The sequence below is a fragment of the Acipenser ruthenus genome, chromosome 24 (genome assembly GCF_902713425.1).
Source record: "Acipenser ruthenus chromosome 24, fAciRut3.2 maternal haplotype, whole genome shotgun sequence".
In the NCBI taxonomy this organism is placed as follows: domain Eukaryota; kingdom Metazoa; phylum Chordata; class Actinopteri; order Acipenseriformes; family Acipenseridae; genus Acipenser; species Acipenser ruthenus.
This window is the reverse complement of record NC_081212.1, coordinates 10,098,688-10,117,607: the sequence shown is the minus strand read 5'-3', so window position 1 is coordinate 10,117,607 and position 18,920 is coordinate 10,098,688. Positions and strand designations below refer to the sequence as shown.

Here is an 18,920-nt window from a genome sequence, read left to right as displayed (position 1 = left end):
ATGTTGTGCCCAATCAGTAGAATACAAAACCAAACCCAGAATGTCAAAGCGTCAACATTTGTTCTGTTCTTTCAACTACATGATAGCAGACTCTGTGAGACTGTCAAAAATTGCCAGCGGCGACTATATTTCAAGTCACCACGGCGGGGTATTGGTTAAAGTTTTCAACTAGCAATAATCACGCCTCGGACAAACCTCATGGGCTATGATACTGCCACTGCGCAAAGCTACAGAACTTGGGATAACTAAATGCTACCCCCTACAGCAAAGACATTTGACTTGCCGGTGGGCAAGTTACTGCGATATAATACAGTACAGTTAAATGATCCCTCAAACGTAGAGGTTTATGTTATCGACACTGCAGCCTCACAATGCAACAGAGTCCACTTTTTTATTCCGATTATATATGAACTGAAGTGTAGACCGTCATTGCTTTGGTGCACATAGGAGTGATGGGATACCAAGATGCAAATCTATCTGTCTCGCTCTCTTGCATCTAACATAAGCAAACGTTATTTATTTTTTTTATATAATGGTCACTAGTTATAAGTCTCCCCATCCTACAATGTGGGGTTTCATTTTTCAATCCTTTTATCTGACAATTACCTCCACAAGTAAATAAATGAATTCGCATACAGGGAGTTGAACCCTGGTCACCTGGGTGAAAAAACGGGAATCGTAACCACTAGATCATATGGGAAATCGCTGCTTCTTGTTTGCTACCCGAAGCCAGCAGAGAAATGTGCAGGTCATTTTTTTACACTGCTGCCATCGAAAGGGCAAAACAATGAATCGAACCTGGATTGCTCATTTTAGACCGCTCCAAATGATTTGTTTAATGCAGTGTATGCAGTTTATTTTATTTTATTAATGGGTGTTTCATTCCAGAAGCAGCTGTATCAGAGTGGCGCAGCGGAAGCGTGCTGAGCCTTATAACCCAGAGGTCGACGGAGCGAAACCGTTTTCTGTTAGCCTTTTTTTCTTCTGTTGGCAAAGTAGTTGTTTTTAAAAGATGAACTCTAGTCAAAAGATATTGTATTATTATTGCAACTACAGTCTGAATACTAAAATTGCCTTTGAAGAGAAGTTACATAATGTGCATGATATATCTGGGAGAAAGGAAAGCAATAGAACGGAGAGTTCCCATGACCTCCATGCATGGCTGTTTTCATGATATATTCATGTGCGTAAATTGTTTGGTAGGTTAACTCCCCAACCCCAAAACAGATTTCCATGTTTCTTTTTCGTGTGTCACCACAACTTTAATGCTACTGCAAAAAAGCCAGATATCTATTAACATGGCTGGGGAGGCAAATTGATGTTTAGCTCTTTTAGTATTTGTCTAGAAGGTTTTCTCCGTGTCGAATGCCCCGTGTTTTGTAAAATGAAAGATGACGCGTTGTTAGCGTGCGCGTTCCGAATGCCTGCCAGCTGCATAGTAATATAATTGACACAACAGGAGAAACGGCCCCTAACCTTGTAAATACACTTGTATGTTATAAAGAGTAAAAATATCAACTCAAATGTTGTGCCCAATCAGTAGAATACAAAACCAAACCCAGAATGTCAAAGCGTCAACATTTGTTCTGTTCTTTCAACTACATGATAGCAGACTCTGTGAGACTGTCAAAAATTGCCAGCGGCGACTATATTTCAAGTCACCACGGCGGGGTATTGGTTAAAGTTTTCAACTAGCAATAATCACGCCTCGCACAAACCTCATGGGCTATGATACTGCCACTGCGCAAAGCTACAGAACTTGGGATAACTAAATGCTACCCCCTACAGCAAAGACATTTGACTTGCCGGTGGGCAAGTTACTGCGATATAATACAGTACAGTTAAATGATCCCTCAAACGTAGAGGTTTATGTTATCGACACTGCAGCCTCACAATGCAACAGAGTCCACTTTTTTATTCCGATTATATATGAACTGAAGTGTAGACCGTCATTGCTTTGGTGCACATAGGAGTGATGGGATACCAAGATGCAAATCTATCTGTCTCGCTCTCTTGCATCTAACATAAGCAAACGTTATTTATTTTTTATATAATGGTCACTAGTTATAAGTCTCCCCATCCTACAATGTGGGGTTTCATTTTTCAATCCTTTTATCTCACAATTACCTCCACAAGTAAATAAATGAATTCGCATACAGGGAGTTGAACCCTGGTCACCTGGGTGAAAAAACGGGAATCGTAACCACTAGATCATATGGGAAATCGCTGCTTCTTGTTTGCTACCCGAAGCCAGCAGAGAAATGTGCAGGTCATTTTTTTACACTGCTGCCATCGAAAGGGCAAAACAATGAATCGAACCTGGATTGCTCATTTTAGACCGCTCCAAATGATTTGTTTAATGCAGTGTATTTTTCTTTTGCGATGTTTTGATTACTCCCCCCGTGACTTTCATTCTGATTTGGGCACCCCCTTTCGTGCACGGATTTGAAAAGCATAAACTTTAACTGCAATATTTGTACCTGTGATTCTGTAGGTATATGAATAAACTGACATCTGTCGAAACTCGGGATATAACCCGGGAAATTTAGATATTCAACCTAACGATCGCCCTCCTGAGCTTTGTCGGCATGAATGACATAGTTGATCAAACTCTTCTTTGTTCTACGAGAACCAGCAACATTTTGTGAGACCAGATAGTCGTGTTGTTCTGTACAGACCTGCGAATTCATGGAATTTGAAAACATTCCGCATTTTAAAATGCATTTTAAGAAGAAGAGTCAGAGTATCAACATTGTCGTTTCTGTGAGTCAAGCAACAGTCGAAGCCAAAACGTTGCAGAGTGCATTCTCACTCCGTTTAATATACAGTCAGACTTGCATTGACAATGCACCATGCACACTACAAATACATCGTTCTGGTCTGGGTGGCTGTTTACCTGGGGAGAATAAATACATACAGTGAAAAAAATATGCCGTGCTGTGTTTCCACCCGGTTTCGAACCGGGGACCTTTCGCGTGTGAGGCGAACGTGATAACCACTACACTATGGAAACATGTTGCTTATTAAATGATCCGTGTGTTGCGCTCTAAGCATACAGTGCCGATTACCCATTTTGGATCCTGCAGTGCAAGGCAGTCTTCACTTAAAGCCCAGCTGAATGTAACAATGTACATGTGAAAGTTTCCATAGTGTAGTGGTTATCTCTTCGCCTAACACGCGAAAAGTCCCCGGTTCGAAACCGGGTGGAAACATGTGCTTGTTCGTTTTTTTTGTTGCGGTCTTCTCCGCTCTCTGTGAGTCCAGCAGCAGACTGCGTCAAAAAGTTGCACTGAGAATTGATTGATTTATTTTATTTTATTAATGGGTGTTTCATTCGAGAAGCAGCTGTATCAGAGTGGCGCAGCGGAAGCGTGCTGAGCCTTATAACCCAGAGGTCGACGGAGCGAAACCGTCTTCTGTTAGCCTTTTTTTCTTCTGTTGGCAAAGTAGTTGTTTTTAAAAGATGAACTCTAGTCAAAAGATATTGTATTATTTTTGCAACTACAGTCTGAATACTAAAATTGCCTTTGAAGAGAAGTTACATAATGTGCATGATATATCTGGGAGAAAGGAAAGCAATAGAACGGAGAGTTCCCATGACCTCCATGCATGGCTGTTTTCATGATATATTCATGTGCGTAAATTGTTTGGTAGGTTAACTCCCCAACCCCAAAACAGATTTCCATGTTTCTTTTTCGTGTGTCACCACAACTTTAATGCTACTGCAAAAAAGCCAGATATCTATTAACATGGCTGGGGAGGCAAATTGATGTTTAGCTCTTTTAGTATTTGTCTAGAAGGTTTTCTCCGTGTCGAATGCCCCGTGTTTTGTAAAATGAAAGATGACGCGTTGTTAGCGTGCGCGTTCCGAATGCCTGCCAGCTGCATAGTAATATAATTGACACAACAGGAGAAACGGCCCCTAACCTTGTAAATACACTTGTATGTTATAAAGAGTAAAAAGATCAACTCAAATGTTGTGCCCAATCAGTAGAATACAAAACCAAACCCAGAATGTCAAAGCGTCAACATTTGTTCTGTTCTTTCAACTACATGATAGCAGACTCTGTGAGACTGTCAAAAATTGCCAGCGGCGACTATATTTCAAGTCACCACGGCGGGGTATTGGTTAAAGTTTTCAACTAGCAATAATCACGCCTCGGACAAACCTCATGGGCTATGATACTGCCACTGCGCAAAGCTACAGAACTTGGGATAACTAAATGCTACCCCCTACAGCAAAGACATTTGACTTGCCGGTGGGCAAGTTACTGCGATATAATACAGTACAGTTAAATGATCCCTCAAACGTAGAGGTTTATGTTATCGACACTGCAGCCTCACAATGCAACAGAGTCCACTTTTTTATTCCGATTATATATGAACTGAAGTGTAGACCGTCATTGCTTTGGTGCACATAGGAGTGATGGGATACCAAGATGCAAATCTATCTGTCTCGCTCTCTTGCATCTAACATAAGCAAACGTTATTTATTTTTTTTATATAATGGTCACTAGTTATAAGTCTCCCCATCCTACAATGTGGGGTTTCATTTTTCAATCCTTTTATCTGACAATTACCTCCACAAGTAAATAAATGAATTCGCATACAGGGAGTTGAACCCTGGTCACCTGGGTGAAAAAACGGGAATCGTAACCACTAGATCATATGGGAAATCACTGCTTCTTGTTTGCTACCCGAAGCCAGCAGAGAAATGTGCAGGTCATTTTTTTACACTGCTGCCATCGAAAGGGCAAAACAATGAATCGAACCTGGATTGCTCATTTTAGACCGCTCCAAATGATTTGTTTAATGCAGTGTATTTTTCTTTTGCGATGTTTTGATTACTCCCCTCGTGACTTTTATTCTGATTTGGGCACCCCCTTTCGTGCACGGATTTGAAAAGCATAAACTTTAACTGCAATATTTGTACCTGTGATTCTGTAGGTATATGAATAAACTGACATCTGTCGAAACTCGGGATATAACCCGGGAAATTTAGATATTCAACCTAACGATCGCCCTCCTGAGCTTTGTCGGCATGAATGACATAGTTGATCAAACTCTTCTTTGTTCTACGAGAACCAGCAACATTTTGTGAGACCAGATAGTCGTCTTGTTCTGTACAGACCTGCGAATTCATGGAATTTGAAAACATTCCGCATTTTAACATGCATTTTAAGAAGAAGAGTCAGAGTATCAACATTGTCGTTTCTGTGAGTCAAGCAGCAGTCGAAGCCAAAACGTTGCAGAGTGCATTCTCACTCCGTTTAATATACAGTCAGACTTGCATTGACAATGCACCATGCACACTACAAATACATCGTTCTGGTTGGGTGGCTGTTTACCTGGGGAGAATAAATACATACAGTGAAAAAAATATGCCGTGCTGTGTTTCCACCCGGTTTCGAACCGGGGACCTTTCGCGTGTGAGGCGAACGTGATAACCACTACACTATGGAAACATGTTGCTTATTAAACGATCCGTGTGTTGCGCTCTAAGCATACAGTGCCGATTACCCATTTTGGATATAATACAGTACAGTTAAATGATCCCTCAAACGTAGAGGTTTATGTTATCGACACTGCAGCCTCACAATGCAACAGAGTCCACTTTTTTATTCCGATTATATATGAACTGAAGTGTAGACCGTCATTGCTTTGGTGCACATAGGAGTGATGGGATACCAAGATGCAAATCTATCTGTCTCGCTCTCTTGCATCTAACATAAGCAAACGTTATTTATTTTTTTTATATAATGGTCACTAGTTATAAGTCTCCCCATCCTACAATGTGGGGTTTCATTTTTCAATCCTTTTATCTGACAATTACCTCCACAAGTAAATAAATGAATTCGCATACAGGGAGTTGAACCCTGGTCACCTGGGTGAAAAAACGGGAATCGTAACCACTAGATCATATGGGAAATCACTGCTTCTTGTTTGCTACCCGAAGCCAGCAGAGAAATGTGCAGGTCATTTTTTTACACTGCTGCCATCGAAAGGGCAAAACAATGAATCGAACCTGGATTGCTCATTTTAGACCGCTCCAAATGATTTGTTTAATGCAGTGTATTTTTCTTTTGCGATGTTTTGATTACTCCCCTCGTGACTTTTATTCTGATTTGGGCACCCCCTTTCGTGCACGGATTTGAAAAGCATAAACTTTAACTGCAATATTTGTACCTGTGATTCTGTAGGTATATGAATAAACTGACATCTGTCGAAACTCGGGATATAACCCGGGAAATTTAGATATTCAACCTAACGATCGCCCTCCTGAGCTTTGTCGGCATGAATGACATAGTTGATCAAACTCTTCTTTGTTCTACGAGAACCAGCAACATTTTGTGAGACCAGATAGTCGTCTTGTTCTGTACAGACCTGCGAATTCATGGAATTTGAAAACATTCCGCATTTTAACATGCATTTTAAGAAGAAGAGTCAGAGTATCAACATTGTCGTTTCTGTGAGTCAAGCAGCAGTCGAAGCCAAAACGTTGCAGAGTGCATTCTCACTCCGTTTAATATACAGTCAGACTTGCATTGACAATGCACCATGCACACTACAAATACATCGTTCTGGTTGGGTGGCTGTTTACCTGGGGAGAATAAATACATACAGTGAAAAAAATATGCCGTGCTGTGTTTCCACCCGGTTTCGAACCGGGGACCTTTCGCGTGTGAGGCGAACGTGATAACCACTACACTATGGAAACATGTTGCTTATTAAACGATCCGTGTGTTGCGCTCTAAGCATACAGTGCCGATTACCCATTTTGGATATAATACAGTACAGTTAAATGATCCCTCAAACGTAGAGGTTTATGTTATCGACACTGCAGCCTCACAATGCAACAGAGTCCACTTTTTTATTCCGATTATATATGAACTGAAGTGTAGACCGTCATTGCTTTGGTGCACATAGGAGTGATGGGATACCAAGATGCAAATCTATCTGTCTCGCTCTCTTGCATCTAACATAAGCAAACGTTATTTATTTTTTTATATAATGGTCACTAGTTATAAGTCTCCCCATCCTACAATGTGGGGTTTCATTTTTCAATCCTTTTATCTGACAATTACCTCCACAAGTAAATAAATGAATTCGCATACAGGGAGTTGAACCCTGGTCACCTGGGTGAAAAAACGGGAAGCGTAACCACTAGATCATATGGGAAATCACTGCTTCTTGTTTGCTACCCGAAGCCAGCAGAGAAATGTGCAGGTCATTTTTTTACACTGCTGCCATCGAAAGGGCAAAACAATGAATCGAACCTGGATTGCTCATTTTAGACCGCTCCAAATGATTTGTTTAATGCAGTGTATTTTTCTTTTGCGATGTTTTGATTACTCCCCCCGTGACTTTTATTCTGATTTGGGCACCCCCTTTCGTGCACGGATTTGAAAAGCATAAACTTTAACTGCAATATTTGTACCTGTGATTCTGTAGGTATATGAATAAACTGACATCTGTCGAAACTCGGGATATAACCCGTGAAATTTAGATATTCAACCTAACGATCGCCCTCCTGAGCTTTGTCGGCATGAATGACATAGTTGATCAAACTCTTCTTTGTTCTACGAGAACCAGCAACATTTTGTGAGACCAGATAGTCGTCTTGTTCTGTACAGACCTGCGAATTCATGGAATTTGAAAACATTCCGCATTTTAACATGCATTTTAAGAAGAAGAGTCAGAGTATCAACATTGTCGTTTCTGTGAGTCAAGCAGCAGTCGAAGCCAAAACGTTGCAGAGTGCATTCTCACTCCGTTTAATATACAGTCAGACTTGCATTGACAATGCACCATGCACACTACAAATACATCGTTCTGGTCTGGGTGGCTGTTTACCTGGGGAGAATAAATACATACAGTGAAAAAAATATGCCGTGCTGTGTTTCCACCCGGTTTCGAACCGGGGACCGTTCGCGTGTGAGGCGAAAGTGATAACCACTACACTATGGAAACATGTTGCTTAATAAACGATCCGTGTGTTGCGCTCTAAGCATACAGTGCCGATTACCCATTTTGGATCCTGCAATGCAAGGCAGTCTTCACTTAAAGCCCAGCTGAATGTAACAATGTACATGTGAAAGTTTCCATAGTGTAGTGGTTATCACGTTCGCCTAACACGCGAAAGGTCCCCGGTTCGAAACCGGGTGGAAACATGTGCTTGTTCGTTTTTTTGTTGCGGTCTTCTCCGCTCTCTGTGAGTCCAGCAGCAGACTGCGTCAAAAAGTTGCTCTGAGAATTGATTGATTTATTTTATTTTATTAATGGGTGTTTCATTCCAGAAGCAGCTGTATCAGAGTGGCGCAGCGGAAGCGTGCTGAGCCTTATAACCCAGAGGTCGACGGAGCGAAACCGTCTTCTGTTAGCCTTTTTTTCTTCTGTTGGCAAAGTAGTTGTTTTTAAAAGATGAACTCTAGTCAAAAGATATTGTATTATTTTTGCAACTACAGTCTGAATACTAAAATTGCCTTTGAAGAGAAGTTACATAATGTGCATGATATATCTGGGAGAAAGGAAAGCAATAGAACGGAGAGTTCCCATGACCTCCATGCATGGCTGTTTTCATGATATATTCATGTGCGTAAATTGTTTGGTAGGTTAACTCCCCAACCCCAAAACAGATTTCCATGTTTCTTTTTCGTGTGTCACCACAACTTTAATGCTACTGCAAAAAAGCCAGATATCTATTAACATGGCTGGGGAGGCAAATTGATGTTTAGCTCTTTTAGTATTTGTCTAGAAGGTTTTCTCCGTGTCGAATGCCCCGTGTTTTGTAAAATGAAAGATGACGCGTTGTTAGCGTGCGCGTTCCGAATGCCTGCCAGCTGCATAGTAATATAATTGACACAACAGGAGAAACGGCCCCTAACCTTGTAAATACACTTGTATGTTATAAAGAGTAAAAAGATCAACTCAAATGTTGTGCCCAATCAGTAGAATACAAAACCAAACCCAGAATGTCAAAGCGTCAACATTTGTTCTGTTCTTTCAACTACATGATAGCAGACTCTGTGAGACTGTCAAAAATTGCCAGCGGCGACTATATTTCAAGTCACCACGGCGGGGTATTGGTTAAAGTTTTCAACTAGCAATAATCACGCCTCGGACAAACCTCATGGGCTATGATACTGCCACTGCGCAAAGCTACAGAACTTGGGATAACTAAATGCTACCCCCTACAGCAAAGACATTTGACTTGCCGGTGGGCAAGTTACTGCGATATAATACAGTACAGTTAAATGATCCCTCAAACGTAGAGGTTTATGTTATCGACACTGCAGCCTCACAATGCAACAGAGTCCACTTTTTTATTCCGATTATATATGAACTGAAGTGTAGACCGTCATTGCTTTGGTGCACATAGGAGTGATGGGATACCAAGATGCAAATCTATCTGTCTCGCTCTCTTGCATCTAACATAAGCAAACGTTATTTTTTTTTTATATAATGGTCACTAGTTATAAGTCTCCCCATCCTACAATGTGGGGTTTCATTTTTCAATCCTTTTATCTGACAATTACCTCCACAAGTAAATAAATGAATTCGCATACAGGGAGTTGAACCCTGGTCACCTGGGTGAAAAAACGGGAAGCGTAACCACTAGATCATATGGGAAATCACTGCTTCTTGTTTGCTACCCGAAGCCAGCAGAGAAATGTGCAGGTCATTTTTTTACACTGCTGCCATCGAAAGGGCAAAACAATGAATCGAACCTGGATTGCTCATTTTAGACCGCTCCAAATGATTTGTTTAATGCAGTGTATTTTTCTTTTGCGATGTTTTGATTACTCCCCCCGTGACTTTCATTCTGATTTGGGCACCCCCTTTCGTGCACGGATTTGAAAAGCATAAACTTTAACTGCAATATTTGTACCTGTGATTCTGTAGGTATATGAATAAACTGACATCTGTCGAAACTCGGGATATAACCCGGGAAATTTAGATATTCAACCTAACGATCGCCCTCCTGAGCTTTGTCGGCATGAATGACATAGTTGATCAAACTCTTCTTTGTTCTACGAGAACCAGCAACATTTTGTGAGACCAGATAGTCGTCTTGTTCTGTACAGACCTGCGAATTCATGGAATTTGAAAACATTCCGCATTTTAACATGCATTTTAAGAAGAAGAGTCAGAGTATCAACATTGTCGTTTCTGTGAGTCAAGCAGCAGTCGAAGCCAAAACGTTGCAGAGTGCATTCTCACTCCGTTTAATATACAGTCAGACTTGCATTGACAATGCACCATGCACACTACAAATACATCGTTCTGGTCTGGGTGGCTGTTTACCTGGGGAGAATAAATACATACAGTGAAAAAAATATGCCGTGCTGTGTTTCCACCCGGTTTCGAACCGGGGACCGTTCGCGTGTGAGGCGAAAGTGATAACCACTACACTATGGAAACATGTTGCTTAATAAACGATCCGTGTGTTGCGCTCTAAGCATACAGTGCCGATTACCCATTTTGGATCCTGCAGTGCAAGGCAGTCTTCACTTAAAGCCCAGCTGAATGTAACAATGTACATGTGAAAGTTTCCATAGTGTAGTGGTTATCACGTTCGCCTAACACGCGAAAGGTCCCCGGTTCGAAACCGGGTGGAAACATGTGCTTGTTCGTTTTTTTGTTGCGGTCTCCGCTCTCTGTGAGTCCAGCAGCTGACTGTGTCAAAAAGTTGCACTGAGAATTGATTGATTTATTTTATTTTATTAATGGGTGTTTCATTCCAGAAGCAGCTGTATCAGAGTGGCGCAGCGGAAGCGTGCTGAGCCTTATAACCCAGAGGTCGACGGAGCGAAACCGTCTTCTGTTAGCCTTTTTTTCTTCTGTTGGCAAAGTAGTTGTTTTTAAAAGATGAACTCTAGTCAAAAGATATTGTATTATTTTTGCAACTACAGTCTGAATACTAAAATTGCCTTTGAAGAGAAGTTACATAATGTGCATGATATATCTGGGAGAAAGGAAAGCAATAGAACGGAGAGTTCCCATGACCTCCATGCATGGCTGTTTTCATGATATATTCATGTGCGTAAATTGTTTGGTAGGTTAACTCCCCAACCCCAAAACAGATTTCCATGTTTCTTTTTCGTGTGTCACCACAACTTTAATGCTACTGCAAAAAAGCCAGATATCTATTAACATGGCTGGGGAGGCAAATTGATGTTTAGCTCTTTTAGTATTTGTCTAGAAGGTTTTCTCCGTGTCGAATGCCCCGTGTTTTGTAAAATGAAAGATGACGCGTTGTTAGCGTGCGCGTTCCGAATGCCTGCCAGCTGCATAGTAATATAATTGACACAACAGGAGAAACGGCCCCTAACCTTGTAAATACACTTGTATGTTATAAAGAGTAAAAAGATCAACTCAAATGTTGTGCCCAATCAGTAGAATACAAAACCAAACCCAGAATGTCAAAGCTTCAACATTTGTTCTGTTCTTTCAACTACATGATAGCAGACTCTGTGAGACTGTCAAAAATTGCCAGCGGCGACTATATTTCAAGTCACCACGGCGGGGTATTGGTTAAAGTTTTCAACTAGCAATAATCACGCCTCGGACAAACCTCATGGGCTATGATACTGCCACTGCGCAAAGCTACAGAACTTGGGATAACTAAATGCTACCCCCTACAGCAAAGACATTTGACTTGCCGGTGGGCAAGTTACTGCTATATAATACAGTACAGTTAAATGATCCCTCAAACGTAGAGGTTTATATTATCGACACTGCAGCCTCACAATTCAACAGAGTCCATTATTTTATTCCGATTATATATGAACTGAAGTGTAGACCGTCATTGCTTTGGTGCACATAGGAGTGATGGGATAATGTGATAAACTCAATAACTTTCTAATTATTGACTCAGAGAAACGGCACGCGTACACTTATTCTAATTAAGTGTTCCTTTATTTTTTCTGTACAAGAAGGTGCTCACGCTAGCCTGGGCTGGAACTAGAATCTGTGCAGGACATGGCTCCCCATGACCCATGACCCCTTCAGCTATTGGAGCTGTACCAGGGATCATGTTACAATAACTCAACTGGAATAAAACGTAACTAAAACCCAGGGGACTAACTATCAATATTCCACATCCCTCCACCTCAGATTAAAACTGGTCTTGTTTTTATCTTACATTCAATTTCAACACTTACGTAGCTAGGAACAACTAAACTAACAGTCCAGTTTCTGTGGAGCTCTACGCGCTCTTTGTGAACGGCGCAACTCTGGTGCCGGGGCTAATGTTGGTTCTGGCCCTGGATCTACTGCTGGCTCTGGGTCTACTGGAACCCCCTCTGTTGAAAACTCTAACTGCACTGGGTTAGGGCTGTAGTCATCTCCCAAAGGAACTTGGACATCCTCTGGTCTTTCAGATTGTGGAACGGTCGCTGCCTGATATTTCCTTAGGTGGTCTTGATGACGGCGAATCACTCTCCCATCTGTCAGTTCCACTTGGAATGACACTGGACCCACTTTCTCCAGTATGGTTCCTTGTGTCCACTTATCCTCCACTCCAAACATTCGAACATAAACAGTATCTCCTACATTCAATAAGCGAACTTTGGCGTGTTGATCATGTTGAAACTTCTGCTTAGCTTGCGCAGCTCTCACTCTCCCTCCCACTGCTGGTCTCAGCACATCAAAACACGATCGTGGTCTACGTCCCATCAGTAATTCTGCCGGCGATGACCCAGTTGTGGTTTGAGGTGTGATTCTGTAATGGAACAAAAACCTGGCCAACTTGGTCAATTGTGCCAGTCCTCATTTTCTTTAACCCCTCCTTTACCGTCTGCACGGCTCTTTCGGCTAGCCCATTGAATGCAGGGTGGTAAGGTGATGTTCTGACATGCTTAATGCTATTTTTCTTACAAAACTGCTGGAACTCTTCGCTAGTAAATGCTGTTCCATTATCTGTCACTAGCATCTCGGGCAGCCCATGCGTTGCAAATGTAACCCGCAGTTGACTTATGGTAGCTTGAGAAGTAGCAGAAGACATAACATGAACATCTATCCACTTGGAGTGGGCATCAATAAGGATCAAGAACATCTTCCCCATAAATGGACCTGCATAATCCACATGCAGACGGGCCCACGGTCTGTCAGGCCACTCCCACGGGTGTAGCGGTGCCGGTGGCGGTGCATGGCGTGTGCTCTGGCAAATGGTACATTCTCTAACCTTTTTCTCCAAGGCTTGGTCCATGCAAGGCCACCACACCATACTTCTTGCTAGGCTCTTCATGCGAGATATGCCCGGGTGTGCTTCATGAAGTTCAGCAATAACTTTCTCCTGGCTTTGCGGAGGTACAATGACTCTGTTTCCCCAAAGTAAACAATTGTCTTGGATACTTAACTCCTCCTTCCTTCTAAAATACGGCCTCAGATCTTCCATCTCGGCTTCTGCTGGCCATCCACTTCTCACGTATGTCAGGACTCGCGACAATATAGGGTCTCTTCTGGTTCCTGACTGTATTTGCCCTAGGTTGACAGGGAAAGTGGAGAGGTTTTCCAGTAACAAAACCACATCCCCTGGTGTTTGCACATGTGAGGGTGTATCCTTCAGTGGCAAACGACTCAGTCCATCAGCATTACTGTGTGTCTCTCCACTCTTGTAGCGTATCTCATACTCATAACCAGCAAGCAATAACGGCCACCGTTGAATTCTCCCTGAAGCCATCGGTGGAATCAACTTGCTCTCGCTGAAAAGGCTCATCAAGGGCTTGTGGTCCGAGCAAATAGTGAAATGGTGTCCATACAGGTACTGATGGAACTTTTTTACCCCAAACACAATGGCGAGGGCTTCTTTATCCAGCTGAGAATAGTTTTTTTCAGCTGGAGCCAAAGTGCGGGACGCAAAACTTATTGGTCTTTCACTTCCATCAGGCAGGGTGTGCGATAACACTGCTCCCACTCCATAGGGTGATGCATCGCATGCCAGGAGCAATGGTTTCTTGGAGTCGAAATGTACTAACAATTGTGATGTTAGCAAAAGCTTCTTTGCTGACTGGAAAGCTTTCTCCTGCTGTGGTTTCCAACACCATGGCACCTTCTTCTGTAGTAGATGATGCAATGGTGACAACAGCGTTGATAAATTTGGCAGAAAACGATGGTAATAGTTTACCATCCCTAAAAATGACTTCAACTCTGTGGTATTCTTGGGCGTCGGAGCTTCCACTATTGCCCGGACCTTCTCCTCTGCTGGGTGTATGCCCTCTGCGTCAATCTTGTGACCTAAATACTGCACCTCTGGCACTAGGAAAATGCACTTTTGTTTTTTTAGTCTCAATCCTGCATCAGCAAGCCGCTTCAAAACTTCTTCCAAAACTTGCATGTGTTTTGACGGGTCAGGACCTGTTATGAGGATGTCATCCAGATACACGAGAACGTGGGGCAAACCTGCTAGCAGGCTTTCCAGGGTGCGTTGGAAAATACCTGGAGCTGATGACACCCCAAAAGGCAACCTGGTGTAGCGGAACAACCCCTTGTGCGTGTTGATGGTCAAAACTTCCTTAGAACTGTCCTCCAGGAGCAGCTGCTGGTAGGCATGGCTCAGGTCCAGCTTTGTAAAGGCTTGCCCCCCTGTAATGTTGGAGAATAAATCTTCCACTCGCGGAATTGGATAAGCATCCAGTCTGGAGGCCTGGTTCACTGTCAGTTTATAATCGCCACAAATACGTATTGACCCATCTGGCTTCATAATTGGCACAATAGGAGCAGCCCACTTCGAAAACTGAACAGGTTCAATGATGCCTGCCTTTTGCAATCTCTGCAGTTCAGCACTGACTTTTTCTTTTAATGCATACGGTACTGTACGGGCTTTGAAGAATCTGGGCTTAACGTTTCCGTCCACTTCAATGACAGCCTTAGTTCCTCTCAAAGTTCCCAGTTCATCCCGAAACACAACTGCATATCTGTTTAAAATGTCTTGCACACTAGTAGTTCCCATATGATACAAGTTAGACCAATCCAGCTTGAGCTTCTTCAGCCAGTTCCGTCCTAGCAAACTAGGTCCATTACCAAACACTATCAGTATTGGTAGCATGCATGATTGCTGGTTATACTGCACTTCCACTGCAATGATGCCTATGACTTTAATTTCTTCTCCTGTATACGTGTGCAGCTTGATGGCAGACTTACTGAGTGGGGGTAACTGTTTGCCATGCCACGTGCCTCTGTACGTGCTCTCACTGATAACTGTGAATGACGCCCCTGTATCAACTTCCATTTGCAATTCTTCCCCTTGCGCCTTCACAGTCACATAAATAGGCTCTACTTTCTCTGTTTTTGCTTGGTGCATACTGTAAACAACCTCAGGTTCGTCTTCATCTACCTCCCCTTCTAAGCTATGCGTAGCTTTAGGCATCTTGGGTTGCCAGCCCCCTCTTTGTTGGCATGGCTGATTTTTACTGCGACACACTTTTGCAATGTGACCCTTCTTATTGTAGTTATGGCAAACAGCGTCCTTGAATCTACAGTCTCTTGCAGCATGTGGCTGTCCACAGCGGTAACACATATTTTTCCCTTCACCCTGTCTGCAGTCTATCGCAGGAGAACCAACTGCGATCGCCTTGTGAATCACAGGTGGTGTTGAGGCGGTCGGTTTAAGATCGTGAGCTTGTTGCGCAGCAGCCTCCATGGCTTGAGCAATCTCCACAGCCTTCTTAAAATCCAACGCGGTTTCCGATAACAAACGGAGCTGAATGCGGTCATCTTGCAAGCCGCATACCAACCTGTCACGCAGCATCCTATCCAGCATCGCCCCGAAAACACAATGTTCAGACAACCGTCTCAATTCGGCTACATAAGTTGGCACAGATTCCCCTGGTTGCCGAAACCTATTGTGAAATTTAAAAGTCTGCACAATCTCTGACGGTTTAGGGTTTTTATGCTGTTTAACAATTAAGCACAGTTCAGCAAAACTCTTATCAGTAGGTTTCAATGGCGATACCAGATTCCTGATGAGACTGTACGTTTTCGGACAGCAGACACTTAGAAATATAGAGCGCTGTTTACCTCCATCAGTAATATCATTTGCTGCGAAGTAGTGTCCAAGCCGTCCAGTCAGTGCTCTCATCAAACTCTCCAATGCTTCCAAAAGTCGCCATTGCCGTCCGAAGTGTAGCCTGCTTCTAGGTGTTTTTTTGTTTTTTTGTTTTTTTTTTATATTATTTTTTTTTTATTTTTTTTTTTTACTCCTCGTCGCCAAATGTGATAAACTCAATAACTTTCTAATTATTGACTCAGAGAAACGGCACGCGTACACTTATTCTAATTAAGTGTTCCTTTATTTTTTCTGTACAAGAAGGTGCTCACGCTGGCCTGGGCTGGAACTAGAATCTGTGCAGGACGTGGTTCCCCATGACCCATGACCCCTTCAGCTATTGGAGCTGTACCAGGGATCATGTTACAATAACTCAACTGGAATAAAACGTAACTAAAACCCAGGGGACTAACTATCAATATTCCACAGATAGCAAGATGCAAATCTATCTGTCTCGCTCTCTGTCTTGCATCTAACATAAGCAAACGTTATTTTTTTTATAATGGTCACTAGTTATAAGTTTCCCCATCCTACAATGTGGGGTTTCATTTTTCAATCCTTTTATCTGACAATTACCTCCACAAGTTAATAAATGAATTCTCATACAGGGAGTTGAACCCTGGTCACCTGGGTGAAAAAAACGGGAATCGTAACCACTAGATCATATGGGAAATCACTGCTTCTTGTTTGCTACCCGAAGCCAGCAGAGAAATGTGCAGGTCATTTTTTTACACTGCTGCCATCGAAAGGGCAAAACAATGAATCGAACCTGGATTGCTCATTTTAGACCGCTCCAAATGATTTGTTTAATGCAGTGTATTTTTCTTTTGCGATGTTTTGATTACTCCCCCCCGTGACTTTCATTCTGATTTGGGCACCCCCTTTCGTGCACGGATTTGAAAAGCATAAACTTTAACTGCAATATTTGTACCTGTGATTCTGTAGGTATATGAGTGAACTGACATCTGTCGAAACTCGGGATATAACCCGGGAAATTTAGATATTCAACCTAACGATCGCCCTCCTGAGCTTTGTCGGCATGAATGACATAGTTGATCAAACTCTTCTTTGTTCTACGAGAACCAGCAACATTTTGTGAGACCAGATAGTCGTCTTGTTCTGTACAGACCTGCGAATTCATGGAATTTGAAAACATTCCGCATTTTAACATGCATTTTAAGAAGAAGAGTATCAACATTGTCGTTTCTGTGAGTCAAGCAGCAGTCGAAGCCAAAACGTTGCAGAGTGCATTCTCACTCCGTTTAATATACAGTCAGACTTGCATTGACAATGCACCATGCACACTACAAATACATCGTTCTGGTCTGGGTGGCTGTTTACCTGGGGAGAATAAATACATACAGTGAAAAAAATATGCCGTGCTGTGTTTCCACCCGGTTTCGAACCGGGGACCTTTCGCGTGTGAGGCGAACGTGATAACCACTACACTATGGAAACATGTTGCTTAATAATAAACGAGTCGTGTGTTGCGCTCTAAGCATACAGTGCCGATTACCCATTTTGGATCCTGCAGTGTAAGGCAGTCTTCACTTAAAGCCCAGCTGAATGTAACAATGTACATGTGAAAGTTTCCATAGTGTAGTGGTTATCACGTTCGCCTAACACGCGAACGGTCCCCGGTTCGAAACCGGGTGGAAACATGTGCTTGTTCATTTTTTTGTTGCGGTCTCCGCTCTCTGTGAGTCCAGCAGCAGACTGCGTCAAAAAGTTGCACTGAGAATTGATTTATTTTATTTTATTTTATTGATGGGTATTTCATTTAAGAAAAAGCTGTATCAGAGTGGCGCAGCGGAAGCGTGCTGAGCCTTATAACCCAGAGGTCGACGGAGCGAAACCGTCTTCTGTTAGCCTTTTTTTCTTCTGTTGGCAAAGTAGTTGTTTTTAAAAGATGAACTCTAGTCAAAAGATATTGTATTATTTTTGCAACTACAGTCTGAATACTAGAACTGCCTTTGAAAAGTAGTTACATAATTTGCATGATATTGTGACGTGCCAGCCGGCTCAGTCACGCATTGATTGAAACATTGGGAACCTTAATTGGACTGAGCATTACGATCAATGACGGCATTGTTATTGAATAATTGGAAACAAACTGGATAAAAGCAATGTAGAGGATGGATTATGAAAGCTGATTTTTGTGTTTTCACTCCCGTTTGGTTTTAGTTGCTGCCAGTGGCGACGCGTGGGGGGGGCACGCCTGGTCACGTGCCCCCCCCAGATTTCTGCCAGGCAGTGGTTTAGCCACTGCGTTAGGATCGTTCACACTGAAACCTGTATAAGAAATAAAGAAATGGGAAAAGCTTCCCATTATAGTCTACCTGTGTGTTAACACAGGACGCGGGGCGGACGCGGCACGGCCGGCGCTGATTTTTCTTTTCGCTCACGGAGCGAACTTTTTATTTACCGCGTTGCTATCAACCAATGAGAATACATAAGCAAGCTGTACTTGCTCAACCCCAAACACAGATGCATGAAACATATAGGCTATGATTACTGTATAGGCTGTGTATCCTAGCTACTACTACACACATAGATGGGGTAGAGAACATTTACTATGTAATAGTAACCTATGTATTTACGTAGAATGCACTCGCCTCTCGACATATCTTACTGCCAGCTGACCTCTCCAGCGGCCAGCCTACCAATAAAATTATCATTTTTCACGGATTGAGCAGCCAGCTTCATCAAGGCACGGTAACCAAGTCTATCAAGGTCTTGGAGATGGAGTAGTAAATGTACAACCTATTATTAATTGAATAACTAAAGAAATAAATTAGAATGAAAACAGTTCTGGACGCTGCTAAGAGAGAAACGTCAAAACTGTTTCAATTCCTGAGTTCGGTTACCTATT

General features: G+C 42.5%; 18 non-coding genes across 18 annotated transcripts; 7 read left to right on the top strand and 11 right to left on the bottom strand.

Annotated features, from left to right (window-relative positions):
• Positions 1 to 89: 89 nt before the first annotated feature.
• Positions 90 to 229, bottom strand: LOC131700719 (U4 spliceosomal RNA). Its single transcript, XR_009308525.1, has one exon. It is a non-coding gene; the product is annotated as a U4 spliceosomal RNA (small nuclear RNA).
• Positions 230 to 1,316: 1,087 nt separating this feature from the next.
• Positions 1,317 to 1,373, top strand: LOC131700807 (U7 small nuclear RNA). Its single transcript, XR_009308616.1, has one exon. It is a non-coding gene; the product is annotated as a U7 small nuclear RNA (small nuclear RNA).
• Positions 1,374 to 1,612: 239 nt separating this feature from the next.
• LOC131700788 (U4 spliceosomal RNA) lies at positions 1,613 to 1,752 on the bottom strand. The gene has a single exon (XR_009308595.1). It is a non-coding gene; the product is annotated as a U4 spliceosomal RNA (small nuclear RNA).
• A 1,188-nt stretch (positions 1,753 to 2,940) lies between these two features.
• Positions 2,941 to 3,013, bottom strand: trnav-cac (transfer RNA valine (anticodon CAC)). Its single transcript has one exon. It is a non-coding gene; the product is annotated as a tRNA-Val (tRNA).
• A 754-nt stretch (positions 3,014 to 3,767) lies between these two features.
• On the top strand, positions 3,768 to 3,824 carry LOC131700806 (U7 small nuclear RNA). The gene has a single exon (XR_009308615.1). It is a non-coding gene; the product is annotated as a U7 small nuclear RNA (small nuclear RNA).
• Positions 3,825 to 4,063: 239 nt separating this feature from the next.
• Positions 4,064 to 4,203, bottom strand: LOC131700707 (U4 spliceosomal RNA). Its single transcript, XR_009308514.1, has one exon. It is a non-coding gene; the product is annotated as a U4 spliceosomal RNA (small nuclear RNA).
• Positions 4,204 to 5,392: 1,189 nt separating this feature from the next.
• trnav-cac (transfer RNA valine (anticodon CAC)) lies at positions 5,393 to 5,465 on the bottom strand. The gene has a single exon. It is a non-coding gene; the product is annotated as a tRNA-Val (tRNA).
• Positions 5,466 to 6,645: 1,180 nt separating this feature from the next.
• trnav-cac (transfer RNA valine (anticodon CAC)) lies at positions 6,646 to 6,718 on the bottom strand. The gene has a single exon. It is a non-coding gene; the product is annotated as a tRNA-Val (tRNA).
• Positions 6,719 to 7,898: 1,180 nt separating this feature from the next.
• On the bottom strand, positions 7,899 to 7,971 carry trnav-cac (transfer RNA valine (anticodon CAC)). Its single transcript has one exon. It is a non-coding gene; the product is annotated as a tRNA-Val (tRNA).
• A 127-nt stretch (positions 7,972 to 8,098) lies between these two features.
• trnav-aac (transfer RNA valine (anticodon AAC)) lies at positions 8,099 to 8,171 on the top strand. Its single transcript has one exon. It is a non-coding gene; the product is annotated as a tRNA-Val (tRNA).
• Positions 8,172 to 8,725: 554 nt separating this feature from the next.
• On the top strand, positions 8,726 to 8,782 carry LOC131700805 (U7 small nuclear RNA). Its single transcript, XR_009308614.1, has one exon. It is a non-coding gene; the product is annotated as a U7 small nuclear RNA (small nuclear RNA).
• A 239-nt stretch (positions 8,783 to 9,021) lies between these two features.
• On the bottom strand, positions 9,022 to 9,161 carry LOC131700695 (U4 spliceosomal RNA). Its single transcript, XR_009308503.1, has one exon. It is a non-coding gene; the product is annotated as a U4 spliceosomal RNA (small nuclear RNA).
• A 1,188-nt stretch (positions 9,162 to 10,349) lies between these two features.
• On the bottom strand, positions 10,350 to 10,422 carry trnav-cac (transfer RNA valine (anticodon CAC)). Its single transcript has one exon. It is a non-coding gene; the product is annotated as a tRNA-Val (tRNA).
• Positions 10,423 to 10,549: 127 nt separating this feature from the next.
• On the top strand, positions 10,550 to 10,622 carry trnav-aac (transfer RNA valine (anticodon AAC)). The gene has a single exon. It is a non-coding gene; the product is annotated as a tRNA-Val (tRNA).
• A 551-nt stretch (positions 10,623 to 11,173) lies between these two features.
• Positions 11,174 to 11,230, top strand: LOC117972051 (U7 small nuclear RNA). Its single transcript, XR_004663300.1, has one exon. It is a non-coding gene; the product is annotated as a U7 small nuclear RNA (small nuclear RNA).
• Positions 11,231 to 11,469: 239 nt separating this feature from the next.
• Positions 11,470 to 11,609, bottom strand: LOC117972050 (U4 spliceosomal RNA). Its single transcript, XR_004663299.1, has one exon. It is a non-coding gene; the product is annotated as a U4 spliceosomal RNA (small nuclear RNA).
• A 5,824-nt stretch (positions 11,610 to 17,433) lies between these two features.
• Positions 17,434 to 17,506, bottom strand: trnav-cac (transfer RNA valine (anticodon CAC)). Its single transcript has one exon. It is a non-coding gene; the product is annotated as a tRNA-Val (tRNA).
• A 130-nt stretch (positions 17,507 to 17,636) lies between these two features.
• On the top strand, positions 17,637 to 17,709 carry trnav-aac (transfer RNA valine (anticodon AAC)). The gene has a single exon. It is a non-coding gene; the product is annotated as a tRNA-Val (tRNA).
• The last annotated feature ends 1,211 nt before the right edge of the window (positions 17,710 to 18,920 follow it).